The sequence below is a fragment of the Rousettus aegyptiacus genome, unplaced genomic scaffold, assembly GCF_014176215.1.
Source record: "Rousettus aegyptiacus isolate mRouAeg1 unplaced genomic scaffold, mRouAeg1.p scaffold_m13_p_4, whole genome shotgun sequence".
In the NCBI taxonomy this organism is placed as follows: domain Eukaryota; kingdom Metazoa; phylum Chordata; class Mammalia; order Chiroptera; family Pteropodidae; genus Rousettus; species Rousettus aegyptiacus.
Window position 1 is genome coordinate 16,340,727 of NW_023416307.1, and position 20,728 is coordinate 16,361,454.

The 20,728-nt window shown below is 36.1% G+C and overlaps 1 protein-coding gene and 1 pseudogene across 1 annotated transcript in view; one reads left to right on the forward strand and one right to left on the reverse strand.

The window, feature by feature from the left end:
• The window catches only part of CHODL (chondrolectin), a 287,033-nt gene that overhangs the window by 135,780 nt on the left and 130,525 nt on the right, over positions 1-20,728 (reverse strand). The gene's annotated exons all lie outside the window — the stretch shown is intronic.
• LOC118602511 lies at positions 19,911-20,029 on the forward strand (annotated as a pseudogene).

Sequence of the window (20,728 nt, forward strand, 5' to 3'; positions counted from 1 at the left end):
AAAACAGAGAAAAGGCCAGTTTTGCTGACACACAAAGAACATGGAGGACCAACTATTGTGTAAGATAAGATTGGAATTGAAAGGGGGTCCTAGATCAGTGTTCTGCAACATTAGTTGGTTATGATTTTAAATTATAAAATCCAACACCTACACTTTTAAAAATAAATTGAATACATTGGATAAAAAGATAAACTAATACACACAGTAAAGATACATTTTATGTTCTGAAGTATCTGTTTCATGTATGTGTGTCAGTGTTTGTGTGCATAACTGGTCACCATATAAAGATTTCTTTTGGGAAACACAACAAAAAAAGTTTGACAGAGATCATGCAGAACCTTAAAAATGATGTTAAAGCTTTAGAAAGTATAACACAAAGGAGACTTCCAGGCCTAATCAGGGTAGCTGGAGAAGACAAATCTTAAAGTTGCAGGTAGCTGTATTTATGCGCACCGTAAGAAACAACTTCCTAACAGCCCCATCGGTTGAACCATGTGATTGGCTTTCTGTCACTGGAAATTGAACGCTCATCTGTCAGAGATGCCATAGAAAGGACTCTTGCATACCTTTGGGACATGTGCCTTCAGAGCAAGGCTTTGCCCCAGGAAGTGGCAGATGCATGCTAATGTCTTTCACATCAGGAAAGTTGCAATTAAATTTAGTTTTGCATTAACATAAAAAATAGTAATAAACAACAAACAGAAAGTGTGAAAGGAGTGATACAGATTGTAAAAGTTTAAAGGTAGGTGAGACTACTCTGAATCGGTAAATTAAGGAAATTTTCATAAGGAAAAGAAGAGTTTTAGCTAAATCTTGAGGCAAAGGTGGCCATAAACAATTGGGAGAAGAAGAAAAAAAAGAGGGCCCCTTCTCCATCAGGAGAAGACAAATGTGCATGAGACAGGATGAGCAGGTGCAATCTTTTTGGTATTTATAGATAAACTCATTTGGGAGATACCACTAAGGAGAGGGACCTCACTGAGTCAGGGTATGTTATAAATTGGGAAGTTAAAACTGGGTCAGCTTTTCTTGGACTTTATCTTAAAGTATCAGTCAGATGACGAAATTGGTTCAGGAAAATTATTTGGACAGATGTGTCCATTTACATTAGAAACACTGTAAGAGAAAACTGAATATATATATAAAGTGTATCGGTCATGGTCCAGTCAGGAAAAGAAAAAACATTCCAGGCATTTCAATCAAGAAGGAATCGAATACAAAGCATTAGTTATCTATGAAACTCATGGAAGGGCTGTCGGAGTAAAGCCGAAGTAGGGGGTGGTATAAGCCCTCCAGTTGACTTCTAGCTTTCAGAGGGTTGAAAACTTCAGGAATTGGAGGGAACCTAAACCTACAATCAAAGCTGCTTATAGCACCCAGCGGAGTGATTTACAAGAGGCCACTGAAATCTCCCCATTTGCCAAAGTCCACACATCAGCCTGCTACAAACAAAGGAGCAACAATACAGCTCTGCTTCACTTCTGCCAAGTCTCACGCGGTGCCTCTCTGTGGTGAAACTGAAAGCTAGACCTTGCTGGGTGCAGAGAAGTGTCGTTCCTAGACATCCAGACTCACTACCCAACAGAAAGCCAGCAGGGGGTAAAAATGATTGCTTGTTAAAAATATACATGTATATACACACACATATACATATATACTTTTATGTATAGTTGTAGTTATATATATATATATATAATTGTAGTTGTACACATATATTTATAGTTACATAATACAGGAAGTAAGAATAGAATAAATTTCTGATAGCCCACTAAAAAACAATTGGCCAGAAATTAAAGTAAAAGTGAAGTAGGAAGGTAAGGTGAGGAATGCCAATTTTTGATAATAGAGTTTTCATTTACCTCATTGGCAATAAACAGTTGTTTTGACCAGCTGCACCTTCACTCATTCTCAGCAGCAAGCAGACGCCATGTAAGCAGAGTGGTTACGCACACAAGCTCTGATCCAGACTGGCTGCAAATCCCGACCTGGTCCCTGTTAGCTATGTGACCATCAGCAACTTATGTAATATTTTTGACCCACCATTTCTTAAGATGTACAAAATATTACCTACCTCATAATGCTCTTTGAGAACAAAATGTGACAACATTCATAAGTTTCCTGACACAGAGAAGACATAATAAATGCAACAAAACAGCACTGAGCAAGTAACATGTGGTGGAGAGAAGCATGGTGATTTTTTTATATAAATATGATGTTCTCATCTTTGAGAAACTCATACTCAGATAAAAAATATTGACTAATAAAAACATAGCAGAAATAAAAATAAATTCTAGTTACAATAACAGAAGTTATTAATAATTCAAAAGTCTTTGAAGTATTTCAGTACTATCATCTATTGAATACTTGTTATTTAGTAGATTTAACAGTCTAGAAGGCATACATGTATTAATTCATTTAATACTCACAAGCACTCTAAGGTATATATTATTTCCCTTATACAAATGAGGAAGCCTATGTACAGAAAGAATAAGCTACTTATCCAGAGAGAGACAGCAGGCAAATGGCAGAGGCAGGGTTAGAAATCCAACTAGTCTGACTCCAGAGTCCATGCTCCTAATAACACACTATACTACAATTACTCTTAAATCTCTCCCCTTATTTCCAGGCCCTTTTACATAACAACTAGCAAAGTACGCCTCTAGTTGGGGTGGGGGATAAAGGAGGAAGATGACCATAGATAACAGTTAACGAAGGCAGATGTAAGGATCACAGACACAAAATGAAAGGGCACCTGTCAGTAGGAAGAGGATGAGAGTGACCAGTGTAGGACAGTTTGGTCAGTGGCAATCATCATCATAATAGCTGCCATTGATTAAATACTGTGATCTATTTTTCCATTTGTTCTTATCTACAAATTATCCTCATCTTAAAAATAATGAAACTGAAGCCCAAGGAACTTAAATATCTTGCTCAAGTTCTCACTGGTGGGAGGAGAGACCAATCTAAGTGTGTCTGACTTTACAGTTTGGTTATGATCCTAGTGGATTATATGATATACATAGGAAGAGGGATTTCTTGGAATCTGTTTTGGCACAATCCTTCTAATTTATTCTCTTTCTAGAATATTTAAAACCACAGCATGAATATTGTAAGTTTTCAGAGTCTGATGAGGCATAATTCACTGTAACCTGGGAACCCATCTTCTTGGAAGTGGTATCAACCCAGAAAATGGAAGCGGGAAGAGGAGAGCATTCCTCAGTCCTGTGGCTGGGAACTGTGTGCTTACAACTAAAAACTGAATTTCATGACTCTTCTGGGTAGATGATAAATGTCTTAGTCTGTTTAAGATCCTTTAACAAAATATCATAGACTGGGTTGCTGATAAAACACAGAAATGCATTCGTCACAGTTCTCGAGGGTGGGAAGTCCAAAATAAAAGTGTTGTCAGTTCTGCTGTCTGGTGAAAGCCAGCCTCCTAGCTGACAGACAGCTGTCATTTTGCCGTGTCCTCACATGATGAGAAGGATAAGGGAGCTCTTCGGGGCCTCTTTCACAAGGGCAAAAATCCCATTCATGAGGGCTCCGCCTTTATGACCTAATCACCTCCCAAGGGCTCCCCCTCCAAAAATCATCATATTGGGGATTAGATTTCAACATATGAAGTTTGTGAGTACAAAAACATTCGGTCTATGGTCTAAGTTATCATTTTGAATTGGAAGTGGTTCTGAATATAAGTTCATAAACTCAAATATGCAAGGAGACTTCTTAATTTTTCAAATTCAATCGACCGAGTGCCCACTTTTCTCCGGGGTTACGTCTAAATTCAAGGAGCCGGTCTCAGAACATTTCATTGGCAGTCATCTACCTACATCTCAAATGTTGCCCCTGCACAGATGTATTCCATCACATCTGATCCTCAGTGCCTGGTCCCTGTAGATGCATATACCCTCCAGTTTTTCAGTGTGTCCTCGAGTCTCTCTCCTCCTCTTCTCCCTCCCCACAATCAACCATATTTTTCATCTACACTTTGAATAGGAATTCTTTCTGTGAAACATCATGGAGACTTTGATATTCTGGTCTTAGCCAGGAGTAGATTAATTTTTCTCTGCATTCTTTTCTTTCCTTGGGCAATAAACACAGAAAACTCTAATAATAGAATGAGGAAGAAAAAGAAGAAAATTTCGGGGGAAATTTTGAATAATATTTCAAAAAGTGCATCCTACTATGAGTTAGGCAACTTCTTTTTTTTTCTCCTCAACTGCTTGAAACAATTAGGCAACTGAAAACATTTAAAATTTTTTAAAATTTTTAAAAGAACAAGGAAAACATATTTATCTATTTCCATCTCATACACTAAACAGTGGATCCTGCCATGTTTCAATGTGTGTGTGCATTAGTATCACGTACATATTCCTGCTTTATCTTAAAAAGAAACTTACACGAGAGCTACATAACATTCTTTAGAACACCAGACACCAGCAAATCTTAACAGTAACTTAAAAATTCTTAAGAGTGCTCCCATATTGAAATGTTCACTGCTTAAAATTTGTGTTATTAAGTTTTGCTCATGTGGCTAGTGAGTTGTGTCTAAGTCAGAAGTTATTTAGCAATTATTTTTCATTGTTCTAATAGCCAGCTAAGATTTCTTTCCAGGGATAATTCTATAAAGGCTGATGGGCAAATGAGAGCTTTCTCATCACTCAATCATGTGGAGAAGAGTGGCTACTTTCTATATAATCAATTCATCAGCCATTATGCTGGTCAATAGCTCAACAATTCATTCAGCAGTAATCCATTAGATTCATTTGTCTCAGTCACTGAAACGATCAAAGTTTTTTTCAACATTTAAGTTCATATATGAGATTAATTTCATGTGTAAGTGACACAAAATTAAAATTTTGTCATAAAATAAAATGAGCTATTCCAAACTTAATATTATGAAATTTATTTTAACTCTTTATACTTTAAAAATAAAGGTTACCACTTTAATAAATTATATCAAGATAATAATCTACATATAATCTGTAAATAATATATGATGTATTATATAAGGGAATTGAATAATTGAATAAAAATTAAAAATCAATAATAAACTTATTTGGGAGTGTCTGAGTTTGGGGGATAAACCAAGTAAAACACATCCTGTGGAAAAGCCATTTTTTTTATCCTTAGCCATCCTTCCCCCCGCCCCCCCCCAAAAAAAACATATTTAGAAAGAAATGAGTTGAAATCTCAATGTGAATATTACACTTTTTAATTCAGATAAATAATGTTGCTTGAATAATCATTAGAGCTCACACAGTAAAACGATAAAGTAAATGGGAATTTTTTTTTCTGGCTGGAAGTGAATAATTTGTAGGAGAAAAATCATAGAATCTTACCAAAAGTTTAAATCAATTTAATATAATCATTGGAAATACAAAAGGCTTCTTGCTATGCCATATATTACTGATACAAGAGACGAATGATGATTAAAAGTAATTATTCAAGAAGACTGCAACTAATGCATTCATTTTTGGCTAGAGCTTTTCCCTTTGATTCTCCACCTGAAGTCTGAAGCCCTTGCACTTGATAATGTCAATTTTTAAAATAAGAAGAGTGAGGGGTGGGAGAGGTTTCATCCACATTTGGTCTCAAAGCTCAGGGCTCCTCCTCTATAATGAAATCCACTGAGTGTATGAGCATCTCCTGGCCTTCATTGTGTCATGCTGTGGGAGTTAGGGCTCAGAGAACAGTATAAATGCTGATTCTCTGGCCATTGCTAATGTCGTAAGTTATAAGATTCCTTGTCACTTTCTCAAGAGTCGCAATGAAAACTGTGGCAGTTTACCTTGCAACTAAGGGAAAATCTCAGACTCTTCATAGTTATTGACACCTGGTAAACCTCAATATTTAAGGGTTAAATGAAAAAATTGCCTCATGATATTGAAAATGGCTAGTGAACTAGTCAGAAAAAAAATGGTGCTTTATAACTCAGAAAGGAGAGAATTTTAAAGAAAGAAATTTTCAGCAATGCAGAGATGGCAAGTAAGATGAGACCTTCAAAAGGTCAATTCAATTTGGTAACGTCAACAAGAATACTTTCGAGGTGAGACGGGGTGCAAGAACGGGGTCCAGCTGGGCAGAGGGGTGAAGTTCAGGAAAACATATGGTGAGAGTAGATTAAAACATCTATTTAAAGAAGTTTGGTCTCTAATAGAGGTTTGGTCATGAAGAGAAGTATAAACACGAGGCTACAGTTTAAAGAGAGGGCAAGGTTAATAAAATTATGTGTATGGTTTTATTTTAAAAAATACGAGAGGAAATCAAAATAAATAAAAGATATACCTCAGTATTTAGATAAAAAGAGAAAGACTGAAGTTTGGGAGGAAGAAGAAATTAAACAGATCAAGAATTAAAATTAAGCGAATGCCCAAATGAACCTATATTTTTTAAATCTTCCCAGCAACTCTTTAGGTATAGAAACAGAAAAGTTGGAGAGTCTATCACAAATGACCTTTCTGGCTGGACTACTGGCTAAGAATATCACAGGTAGAATAAAAGAAGAAAATTATTTGGACTAGCAATGCTTAAGAGAACCATACTGCAGATAATAAATTAAAATAAATGAAGGTTTATGATTCATATATCCACATTTCACAAGTATGAAGTAAAATAAACCAAATCAAGGGTATGTTAGTTTCCTAGGGCTGTTGGGTGGCTAAAACAATAGAAATGTATTGTCTCACAGTTCTGAAAACTAGAAGTCTTAGATCAAGGTACAAGCAGAGTTAGTTCTTCCTGAAATCTGTGTGGTTTGCTATGGGCCTTCCTTGCAGAAACATCACCTTGATCTCTGTTCATCTTCACATGGCATTCTCCTTATGTGTGTGGTGCCCTTGTCCAAATTTCCCCTTTTTTATAAAGACATTAGTCATATTGGATCGTGGTTCACCCTAATGTCCTCATCTTATGCTGACTATATCTGCAATGACCCTATTTCCAAATAGGGTCACATTATGAGGTGCTGGGGGTGAGGACTTCGACATATCTTTTTGGAGGACACAACCCAACAAAGTTTAAACTCATCTTTCAAAGAAAAGTCTCCTCCCACTAGCTCAGATAACTCTCTAAATTGCTTGTGAGTCAGACACCAACATGTTGAGGTGCTGCCTACGAAGAGTGCCTCGTACTATCTGGCGTTAAACACAGCTCACTAAGGATCTTCTACATCCTTGTATTTGTTCACTAGGACAGCCATAACAAATAATCACAGACTGGGTGACTCACATAACAAACATTTATTGTCGAACAGCTCTGGAAGCCAGAAGTCCAAGAGCAAGGTATCAGAAGATTGGTTCCTCCTGAGACCTTTTCCTGGCTCGCAGATGGCTGCCCTCTTGCTGCCTCTTCATGTGGCCATCCCTCTGTGCATGCCCCTGGTATCCATATGTCCAAATTCCTCTTCTTTTTTAAGATACCAGTCAAACTGGATTAGTGCCCGCCCTAAAAACCTCTTTTTAATCACCTCTTTAAAGACTCTGCCTCTCTAAATAAGGTCACATTCTGAGATACTAAAGGTTTGGGCTTCAACATATAAATTTGGAGAAGACATATTCCGACCCATAACAGCCACCTAAGTTATACTTCCCAGAAAATGTGGTAGCAAGGATTCCAGCATATTTCTGTTCAGAAAATAACAGAAGACTTATTTCTTCTACTCCCTACGTGATTTTTTTTCTATCTCCATTCCAAAGGCCATTCCACAAGTTGTTATGAGATCTCATTCATGGAGAGAACGGGGTGGGCTCTCTAACCAGTTACCAGTCCCTAGAGATGGTAATTCAAACCTGTAGCATCATATAAGAAGGAACAATACAGAAATAAAATACAATATTGAAACATTCTCCTATTGTGATTTAAAAAGCAGATACAAAACTGTATAATTAAGAGAAAGAAACCCACTAGAATCCTTCTAAGACCTGAGTAATTTTTGGCCTGAAAACCTTAATTTACAGGAAATGAAATGCTGCATATTTATGAAATAAGACTGGAAACCAAGTACATAATTTCCTAGCTTTTTAATAATTAAATTAAAAACATAACCTTATACTTCATAGAAAATGTAATTTAGCAGCATAAATCATAAGTTGGGAGCATAAAAAATTTCCAAGTTCCCAAGTAAATCTAACTCTAACCCAGATTTAGAGTCAGTAATCAGTACCAAAATCCTCCATTAACCTAACAAAATTTGCTATGGGTTTACATATTGGGTGATCATTAAAATATAACAAACAGTTGCCTTTCAAGTCTTCCGATGAAGTGGCTAAATTGGAGTAGGTTATTTATGTTAAATAGCAATGCATCATTATCAACTATAGGCTTCCTCCTACCCAAATGTGCCATCACAGCATTCATGCTAAAAATGGACTTTTAATGCATTTCTTAATACCCTCAAACAATTAACCAAAACTTCACTGGAACTTTTCTTGCCAAGGAAAATGAAAATGCTGTAGTCTTTCATATTCTATCAAATGTGCCTCCAATATTGCATTTAATGAGTGCCTCTGAGTGATAAATGACCACTTGCTTTGCTAAAACACTAATGTTCTCCTTCTAAGTGTCTTAAAAATTTTAATGTGATGACCATCTGCCTGGGGTTCTTTACTCAGGCTTCATGGACAACTTGATTGCAATCTCCAGGAGTGCCATGCTTTGGTTTAAATTCTTCACTTCTTATTAAAAAAACACTCTACTCATCATCTTATCAGGAAAGAAGTAACACTACCAACATGAAATTTTAGGTATCCAAATACATACGGCATTCTCAATTCTCAAATATCCCTGTGTGAACTAGGCGCATTATATATTAATCATAGAGATGCATGTCTTTGTGCATTCATTTATTCATTAAATTCACTCATTTCTCATAAAATGATTTTTTAGAGTATGTTTTGAGGCAAATACTCTATTAGGGCTTGAAGATTCAAAGATGAAAGAGAAGGTTCATGCTTTCTGGAGGTTTACATGGCATTATAATGCCTAGTAAAACACAAGACCAATATCTGTGTGTTGAATCAGAAAGCAGGCATGACTATCAAGAGAATCTGTGCATGTGTGAATACATGTGTCTGTGTACATGCCCTTGTATTCAGAGAAAGAACGGCAAGACAACCATGATATATTAGTGGGTACAAGGAGTAATCTTTTCCATGAGCTTACCCATAAAACCTATCCTTCAGCTGGTAGTGGCAACCACCATTTTCAGAAGCATGAGCTGTATCTCATTTACAAATGATCTTCGTTCAGATAACACACAATGAGATAATTGCTAGTATCACATATACGAACCATTTGAAGCCATAATTCTATTTGTGTTAACAGCAATAATAGCAAATATTCTTGTTTATTCTGCTTTCAGTTAATTTTAGTTAACTATAAACAGCTGCTGAAATATTAATGAGGCAGACACTCATTACACATCTTTAATTCGGATTCATTTTGATTAATTTTATCAAAACCTATCAAATACCCATTTTCTCTCAGGCCTTGTATTAGGTAGCAAGAACAAGTTACTAAGTAAACAATGACAAAACCCAACCTTCTTGGAGCTCTCATGGGAGAGACTGGGATCATTTAAGTCAAACACAATTAAAATAAGTTGCAATTGTGATGAGTGCTAATGGAGAAAGGCACTTAGAGAGACCTTTGACCCTGGGCTGGAGGCAAACAAAGGAGTCTTAGAAATAAGTGAAGACTGATCTATGATCTCAAGGAGTAGTAGAAGTAAGAGGTGAAGAAGAGCTTGAGTGTAAGAGGACGTCATCTATAAAGAGGAAGTGGCCTTTACTGAGAAGCAACTAATGACCAAAATCATACTGAGAAATAGAGTGAATAGAGAACAGAAAGTAGGAGTGAGAAATGTGTGTGTGTGTGAGAGAGAGAAAGAAGGGGGGGGAGAGAGAGAGAGAGAGAGAGAGATGCAGAGGAGGATGCAGAGATGGATGCCAGACTACTTGGGCCTGGGGGCTCTTTTCACAATTTTGGTCTTTATCCTAAGAGCAATGAGAATCCATAAAGGTATTTTGTTTAACTAGGTATTCTATTGAGGTATACTCGACATACAAAAATCTGTACATATGTAATGTATACAACTTGATGAGTTCATAAAGAACTGTATACCCATAAACATATCTATCGCCTCCAAAAGTTTCCTCTTGAACTCTTTGTTTAGTTATGCTTCTTTCTATAATAAGAACGCTTAACATAAGATCTACCTCTTAGCAAATTTTTAAACATAAAATATAGCATCGCTAACTACAGACACATGCTGTACCACAGGTCTCTCGGGCTTATTCATCTTGCATAACAGAAACTTTGTACCCTTTGACCAACACCCTCCTCTTACCCCCCAGGCCCTGGCAACTACTATTCTACTCTCTGCTTCCATGAGTTTTATTATTTTAGATTCCTCGTATAAATGAGATGATGCAGTATTTGTCCTTCTGTCACTAGCTTATTTCACTTAGCATAATATCCTCCAGGTTCATCTACATTGTCACGAATGGCAGGATGTCCAGAGGTAACTACTTCTTCAAAGTGTTTTTTTAAGTAATAGTTTTTACATAATTATTTGATCATATAAAAACTTTATATGCTTACAATTTCAAATATCACAAATATATTTTAATTCACTATTATTTAACCAATCAAAACCTAAAATCTTCATAAAAATTTATTTTAAAATAGTTGTGGTTCTTTTCCTTTTTTCTCGACTAGTATAAACCTGCTGGGTTTCTTGCAAATACACCTATTTTTACCCCAAGGGCACATGATTGATTCTCACTTAAATCAATTATTTTTCCCAGAGAAAAATCTGTATACGAATAGGGACAGTTTACTCTAAATTAATGTCATGCTGTTCGTCTTCAATATATGCTCAGTAAATAAATGAAAGGAAGTCAGTACAGTAAACTAAGACGCATATTGAATCTTAATTATAAAATTCATTCTCCCACTGACACATCCTTCCAGCACTTTCTGCCATTTTCTCGGCATTCTTCTCTCTAAACTCCGAGTCAACCAGCAGTTCTACACTGATTCTGTTACTTTGCTCCTCAGGGATTCATGAATGATAAACACAGCTGGATTGTCAACAAAGGCTTCATCTGGAAACCATCTCTATCTCCTCTCCTGTAAACTTTTTTGAATCCACGCTAATTCCATCTTCAGTTCTTTGAAGCACCGTTTCACTTCGACCATCATTTTTGGGACTTTCATCAAACCAGCCATATTCTAATGTTTTTGTCACTCTTCTTTTGAGTTTTTTCAAAATCACAATTGTAATTCTCTATATTATAAAGTAGTATTATTTTTTCAAAATGAGAAGACATAATGGTTCTCTGTAGGAGCTCTTTTTTTTTTTTCTTTTTCTTGATCTAGATGAAGATTTTCCTTTTATAGTTTTTTCTGTATCAAAGTTAACATGCCAACCCCCCAAACTTAGATCAGGGTCTGGGCAGCTGCTTGTTTTTTTCAAAAGTTTAAACTTTGTGCTATTTGATAGATCTTCTTTGTTAGCGAACTCACACTCTTTATCATTTTCATGGACTGGTGGGCCTTCATTTTTTGTTCTTTCTCCTCTTCTCCTTCTGCCTGTTGCTCTAGTGCCAACTTCATTTTCATTGTCTTCTATCAAGACTCAATCCAGGGATTATGTCAGTCACAAACAACACACTGTCATATGCCATGTCCCATGATTCTATATTCAATGGCTTATTTTGATGATTATGTTATGCTAAACACAGTATTTTTATCATCTTCATTGTTTCAGATATCTGGCTTACATAAATACTGAGAACCAATTAAACAGAACCTGGGTTGTGTCAAGTTTAAATATCATTAGCATAGTGCAGTATCACGTTCAAAATTTACACGTTTTAGATGCTTATATCTTCCCTGAGGCCCACTTTTGCATTCGTCTCATTGTCATCATTGTTGCTGCCACCAATACTGAATGGCAAAGTCTCTGTTGGCGCTCCCTCTGTTTTCATCCCATTCACTTTCATAACTGCAATTGTTCGAGCTAAAGTCCCATTATTATCTCAAAATCCATATTTGAAGACTTTAACATAATTTTGTCATTTTAAGAGTTTGACTGTCTTTGAGAAACTAATAATAAAGTCTACTCTACTGACACAGAAATATTTTCATCCTTTCCTTTCGTTATGCATTAGTTATCAGTCTCTTCACCTAAACACAACAATGCTGCCTTGTCACTTCTCTATAAAGTATAACATTGGGATGTTTTTGCTCTTATTTTAAGGCTTACATGTGTTTGTACTGTTAGTATTTCCTGTAAATTTCCACTAAAGGAATTATCAAAACAACTATGAATTTTCTTTAGTATGAAATTCACTTATAAAATTTTACTACTTTTTTTTGAATCACTTGACCCTGAAGTAAATAAACTATGCTGTGCCTTCATCTATTTACCTTTCAGATGAGTCCCTGGAGCCTGGATACAGACAAATGATTTGAATATGTTTCAGAGGTTCTCTGTCACCAAATAGTTTAGTCAACCAGTAATAAACCCACCAGTCTGCTGTCTTCTTTTTGTTTCAAGGGGAAAAATTTGCTATTGTATGTTCTGTGACTCAGCAGTACTCAGGTCTTCAGATTGGCATTCCCTCCGGCTTGGGTTAATCTATATTTATACTCATGGTGATTCAGCCAGTATAGAATCTTTCTGTGAGGTGAATTCAGTTGCCAAATCTTGGTCTGTAGACTGTCATGATGATCTGATAGTAGATGACCTGATCTCCAGGCTTCTGGCTTCCCAGAGTGTCGCTGACCCTTCATCAAAGTGTCTGATTCATTTTAAATTTTAAAACTATCTCCTTGGCTACAGAGGGAGTATTGGTTGGAAGGAGGTAAGAATAGATACAATCAGGAGATTGCCACATCAAGGAAACAACTGGGTCTTAGAAAGGGCCTGGTTGAAATGGAAAAAGAGAAATGTAGACAAATTTAAGAAATATTAAAAAGGTAAAAGATAATGGAATGGTGGAACGATAATGGAGTACAAGGCTAGGAGGGGAGGGGGCTGTCAAGAATGACTTCTGGGGTCTTGACTCAGCTTACAGGATGAAGACTATCATTCACTGAAAGAGAAAGTATTGTGAAAACACTGGGTTTTGTAAGCTGAGAGCGAACAGCAAAGTGTACTATCATGAGTTTGAGTTTACCAGAGGGACCTTTAGAGGATACGACTGAAAAAGTTGACATCTGAATAAAGGTCTGGGGACCATTTGAGATGACCAGGGGTATTAGTCTACTCATGCTACCGTAAAAAAAATACCTCAGATTGGGTGCTTAATCCTTTTATTTAAGACATATATTAAGACATTTATTCGGCAGCTGGAAGTCCATGATCAAGGTTCTTGCAAATGTGGTTTTTGGTGACAGCCTTCCTACTGGCTTGAAGATAGCTGTTTTTTCACTGTGTGCTCACATAGCCTTTCCTCTGCCTGGAGAGAGAATAGAGAGAGGGAGAGGGAGAGGAAGAGGGAATGGGTGAGTTGAGGGAGAGGGAGAGGGAAAAGGGAGAGAAGAGAGAGAAGAGAGAGACAGACACAGACACAGACAGAGACAGAGAAAGCTGTTTGGTGTCTCTTCTTATAAAGACACTAATCCTATCTGAATCAGGGCCTTACCCTTATGACCTCATTTAAGCTTAATTACTTCTTTAAAAGTTCCATCTTCAAATACAGCCACACTGATGGTTAGGACTTACACATATGAATTTTGTGGGGACACATTCAGTCCACAGCACCAGGTCAGAGATGTAATTTTGAAAAGTGTCCTCATATTGGTGGTGACTAAAGCAAGGAGAACTGATAAGACTGCTTTGGGAGAGAATAAAACAAGGAAGAAAATAAAAGCATCGCTGAACTTTGAGACATTACAAACTAATCATGATTATAGGAGAATTATTCTGCAAAGGAGGCAAAGAATAAACTGTATAACACATGTAACGAAAATCATAAGCCTGAAATCCAGCAAAGAGGTGCTCAGGAAAGACCAGGAAAGCATTTAAGTGAAAACTATCCATTTTTTTTTCTTTTGGTATTTGGTGACACATTTCAGAAATATTTATTTTAGAAAAGTGACAGGGCTGGAAGATGGACTAGACTGGCTTGAAAACAGAGTGAAAAAAAAAAAAAGGAGTTTGCCTATGTAAGAGAGGAGAGATTTAGGGGATAAGGTAGGATTTTTTAATAGAGGGTATTTAAATATGTTTTAAAGATGATTAAAAGGGCAGAGCCCAGGATTTTTCAGGGCAGTGAACTATCATGTTGGTAGATGTCATTATACATTTGTCAAAATGCACAGATTTTACAAAACCAAGAGTGAACCCTAATGTAAACTATCGACTTTCGGTGATGACAATGTGTCAGTGTAGGTTTACTGACTGTTAAAAATGTACTGCTCTGGTGTAGGATGCTGACAGTGATGGAGGCCATGCCCGTGTAGGTTTAGGAGATACATGGGAATCTGCACTGTCACTCAATTTTGCTGTGAACCTAAAGGTACTCAAAAAAATAAAGTCTATGTTAAAAAAAAAATGATGACAACTATACACTTGAAAAAGAGAAAGGGAGAGAAGGAATGAGTATAAAAAATATGTGAGAATGAGGGTGTGGCATTTTATGGAAAATGAAAAAAATAAATAGCCATATGAATACTGAATATTGAAGGCAGAAAATCCCAGCCATCTTTTCCAACTCTACTTGCCCAGCTCTATGCTCGGAGCCAGATCTTATCATCAAGGATAAGAATAAAAAATAATTTCCTGGAGAATATAATTCTACCTAGAAGTAATACCTGACTTTACAAATATAGGAGTTCCTCAACATATGGCTTTTTCAAATCATCCTACAATGAAGCTCTACCTTGGGAACACTACCTGTGCACTTAGAACTTCCAAACTACTTCTGGGCAGAAATACTAGATATTTAGAAAAACTTCTAAAATAAAAATTTAAAAATCAAAAAACATGGAAAAAAACATAAAATGAAAAGAAATCTATAAAATAACTACCATTAATATCCTCAAAAAATCAGGGAAAATATTGCATTCATGAAACATTAATAAAAACATGATAACAGAAAGGAAAAACAAAATAGCAGGACTGAGAGATAAGTTTGAAGAAAACTTCCAGATGAAGGATATGAAAATTAAAAGATGAAAAACAGGGGGAGAAAAGAGAGAGAGGCAGTACATGTTGTCTAACGCCTGGAAAAGAAAAGATCCATAAAAAAATAACAGGAACTCATGAATGACAGAATTCAAGAAAAATTTCCAGATTTGAAAAACATATGAGCTTTTGGATTACAAAGCCTCATGGAGTAACCCTCACAAAAAAAAAAAAAAAAAAAAAAAAGAATAAAAATAAGTGTATGCCAAAGCACACCACTGTACAATTTCAGAACACTAAGGACAAAAAATAATTCTACAAACTTTAAAAAGGTTAGTTAATTAATTAAAAATTACCTACATGAACAAAATTTGAAATGGCTTCACAACAATGAGACTGAAGAAAATAGACACTGGGAAAATGCCTTCAAAATTCTGAAGGTTAATGATCTGCCAATGAGATTTCTAGATCTCTTCAAACTACTATAAGTAATATATGTGTATATATATATATATATATGCATGTATATACACACACATACAGATATATATCACATATGATATATGTCATATGTATGCATAAGAAGATTTATATGTATGATTTGATGTGTGATATATATCATAAATTATACATATTTGTCATATAAATTTATCATGATATATCACACATGTGTATATGTGTGAATGATGTGTGATATATAGCTATAGGGAGAAAAATAGAGATATAGATGAGGATGTTAGACATAGAGATAATAGAGATAGGGATAGAGATATATAGAGAGAAAAATAGAAAGAGATAGAAATGATATAGATATAGATATAAATAGATATAGATGATAGAGAGAGATAGAGATATGGAGAGAAAGAGAGAGAGAGAGGGAGATTATAGGGATAGAAAAAGAGAGAGAAAGGATAGACAGGGATAACATGTATCTGTGATAAAACATATAGCTATGGTTATCTTGATACAGGCTGATATAGGGCTGCTTTCTTTGTATTTTTCAGTCCTCAGAAATGCAACAACTCTGCAAAATAATCTACTTCTTCCTGCACAATTCCTTATCTACCCTTTGTATGTGTCATTCTATTTTCAAATGAAGCAGAAGAAAATTTGTCCAAAATAAATATTAGTAGGTAGGTAGGTAGATAGGTAGGTAGACAGACAGACAGACAGACAGAAATAGATTTCTTTTTTTTCTCTGAAAGCATGCTGCTGTTGACTTGCTTTTGTAAGACTACTTGAGAGTCTTCCAATAGACAAGGACCAAATGGAAGTTCAGTTCTAAAATACTAATCTCATTTGCAGTGAAGTCACTGTAAAATTTTGGTCCTTCCATCCCCACAAATTAATCAGTGTCAGACCAGCTCAGTATTTTAATGGAAACCAAACAAAACTATTTTGGCTACTTCTGCTATTGGAAATTCTTTAGGCAACAAAATGTCTTCCGAGGTCAAGGCAGAACTTCAACATCAGCATTTCAATAAACAATACCTTTGTTAGTAGTGCCAACAGCAATGACGTAAAGATCCTATGGCTCTTTGGCAGAAGAAAAAAATATTTCCTCTTTCTCATTCACCATATTCATTTTATATTATTATATCTTTCCTCTTCCACTATATTTAACTGTTGGTAATAGTGTATATTCCATTTCCAAAACTTTTGTGCAGAATTGTTCTGATGCAGCTAGCACATTTAACTCTTTCAGTCTGGGTCTCCTCTTGCATTCACCATTTGTAAGTTTCTATACCATATATGTAAAGAGCTTGGGGCTGAAAAGTGCTACATAAACCATATGAATATTAAACTTATTGAGATGCATGCAGTGTATCTAATGAAAAATTCAGTATACTCTGCAGTACTTTTTTCTATTTCTTCAACATGTGAAAATATTCCTCATCTATTTAGACATGGATTAAATATAGCTAGCTAGCTAGATAGCTAGATAGATAGACAAAAATATGACAGATAGATTTGGGGGGTCTAAAACTTTTATTCTCTTAGCTCAAATTGTCAACCAGAGCAATCAGGTAGAAAATATCATCAACAAAGTCAAAAGGGACAAACTTAATTCTCATGTTTCAGGGAGCACCACTCTAAAATATTGGCCAGAGATGTTTTCCCTCATTCAGGACAATGGTTGCAAAAGGTCTGATATCAAGGACAACTAGAGCTGGGCAAAATAGAAAAGATGAATCAATACTAGTCAAAAGACGTCAATATGTTTGAGTAAAAGCACATGGAGACACAGCCCACCCTCCCTAGCAAATCTTTTATATCTATGGTACGAATTCACAACAAAAACTGCAATTTCTTATTTGGTTAGTACTTCTAACCAAGTACAAATGCTGTGCTTTTAACAAAGGAACTCACCAAGTATTTTGTTATTTACCAAAAGGAGAAACCAGGCCATAAAATGCAGTATTGTGATTTGAAAAGCAGCAATGAGAATCCCCAAGTTCTAGCCCTAGTTCCTCCACTAACCAGCTGTGAGTTTGGCACATTTCACTTATTTGGAACTTAGTTTCTTTCATCTGTAAAATGAAGAAATTGGAGTTAGGGAAAATCCTTAAGGTTTTTTTTTTTTATAACACCCTATAAAATTAATCACTACAATTAGAAAAACAATTCAAATCCATGCCCTACTAATTCTCACTACTCTTATGTGAGTGAATGAAGATTAGCCTTTGGTATGCACAAATGCCAAGATTTCTGCTGATCTATTTAGTGATAAACTTCTCCTGGTAGATTGCTCACTTTACTCCTGGGAGCAATTTAAACGCTGGAAATAAAATCCTACCTGCCAAACAAACTTCTAGAGAAGCTGAGAATGACAGAATAGCCAAACTGTTTTTCCTACCTTTAAAATCATATTCAACTCTTTATCATATCTATCTACTGTATAATATACTCTATAATAGATGCTTTGACTCTCAAGTCCACATTTTTATTAATACTAGAGTCTAGTTTATTTTCCTGACCACTGTTTTTCCTTATAAAGTATTTTCAAAAGGAAGAAACATTTTAAAACTAGAAAAAGGCCTTTCTTAACTTATAGAAATACAAGATTCTTTTTAAGGCCCCAATAGTGTGGGGTAAGCGAAGTGATTTACTTTCTTCATCAACAGCAAACTTTTTATCATCCTATCTTTCTTCCTAGAGCATTAAATATTTAAGAAACTGTTAACAAGGAGTCTTTATTAAATCACTAAACTCACTAAATCACTAAAGCCAGAAAAGCCAAACATTTCTTAAAGTCTCTGCCAGACTTACAATTTGCAAAGTCACACTAAAAGCATTTTGCTTGGCACTTTCGTTTAAGTTCTAAAATACTCTTTTATTACACTTCTAAAATCTGGCATGAGAGTCATCATTTTCAAATAAATGTGACATTGCCCTTACAAGACATCTTTAACAACAACGCCATCATATTATATAGTAACGCAAAGGTAAAACCCTCTGAGTGAGTCAGGTATCCATGTCATCTGTATGTTTCCAATATCTGTTTTATTGTATAGGAAAAAAAAGCCAACCCTTTAGTGAAAACTTTATTTAAAAGCAAATTATTTAAGCTTACAGATACCATTTTAATTATGGGCCACTAGCAATCGTTAAAAAATGGATATATTTGTACTCCAACTTCAAATACTTTTTTCGTCTGCTTAAACAACCCTCTAACCCTCCTAGTATAGCCTAATAGGCACCTGAAACTCAACATGGGCCAACCTAAACTCTTAGGTCTCAACACCGCCTCCCAAACCCACTCCCAGTGTTAATCTTTTCCCCCAGTCTCCCCATAGCGAATGGCACTAGTATCTACTCTGCTGTTCAAATCTGAGTCATTCTTGGTTCTACTCTCTCCTTACTCTGCATATCCAACTTATCTGCAAGTCTTGTCATTTCTACCCCTAAAATATGTCTTGACTCTATCTACTTCACTCATCTGACTGCTACTGTCTTCACCCAACCCACTATAATCACTGCCGTGAGCTACTGCCTTTAAATGCATCCGCTGCATTCGCTCTATGCCTTTCCATCCACATCACAGCAGCCAGGGTAGATTTTTAAAACAGAAATCCTTTTCTTGCTTAAACATGTTCAAGGGCTTCATGTGGTAAGTCATATAAAATGCAAACTCTTTCCCGAGGCCTATGAGGTTGTGCAAATCCAAACACCTGATAATCTTCCAACCGATCTCACTTTGCGACCCTTTATTCACCATGCTTTGACCACCCGACCCCATTTCGGTTTTTGAAACACAGGCTCTCACCTCTCAAGAAAATGCTCCTCCATGGAGGTACTTTTCCTAAGGACCCTATCTAAGCAGGGTTCCCACCACCTCCTCCCCTCTCCCCATTCTGTCAATCTTCACATGTTCTTTTCACTCCCTTAGCATTTACTGTGTTTAAACATGTAACTGTTTGTTTGCTCAACTCTCAGCTGACGGTTTCCTCCATAAAACTGACAGCTCCCTAAGGGCGGAGACCCCAGCTTACTGTCTCTCCTGAGCCTAACCTGGTGCTGACACCTAGTAGGATCTCAATGAATACTGGTAGGTGTGTGAACTACATTGGCATTATGGGCTAAACTGTCTCCCCCCAAAAAATCACATGTTGAAGTCCTAATTCCAAGTACTTCAGAACGTAACCATGTTAAAAGACAAAGGTCTTTAAGAAGTTAATGAAGTTAAAATGAGGGCATCAGGATGGGTCCTAATCAAATCAGACTGGTGTCCTTAAGAGAAGATAAAATTTGATCACAAAAAGAGACACCAGTCTACGGCCATGCCACCTTGAACAAGCCCAATCACATTTGATCTCGGAAGTTAAGCAGGGTCGGGCCTGGTTAGTACTTGGATGGGAGACCACATAGGAAAATAAGGTGCTGTCGGCATAAAAAATAAGGGATTGTAAGGTGACAAGGCTCTTGCAATCTGTGTGATCAACCAAGGGTTGTCTTGCCTAAAAAATAAAAAAAATAAAGAGACACCATGGATACATGCACACAGAGAAAAGACCAAGTGAGGGCATAGCAAGAAGGTGACCATCTGCAAGCCATAGAGAGAGGCCTCTGAAAAAAATCAAACCTTCCAACACTTTGATATTGAACTTCTAGCTTCCAGAACTGTAAGAAAACAAATTTCTGTTGTTTAAGTCATCCAATCCTTGATATTTTATTATGACAGCCCTAGCAAATAAAAGTGGAATTAAAATATAAAAAGAAAAAAAAATCACATTATATTCCTAAGAGTAGTATTGTTATGTATTTGATCTGAAATTTATAGTTATAACACAACATAGTGTGAAATCCAGATCTGTTCATTATCTAGTCAACCTAGTTAATAAAGACATAAATTCTAAAATTTCCACTTGGACTTGACAAACTAAAATTTCCCACAATGATTTGTCAAACTTATTAACTGCATAAATGACCATTCTAACTAATATGCTTCTATAATGCATCCAAGTCAGCCTCATCTGAACTGCTGATAAGATTATTTGAATGTGTCACCATCAGCCATTACCAAAGCTGTATCTTATAGACTGAGCTCTGTTTATACTGCAAAGACTACATGAGAACAATGTAGGTCAT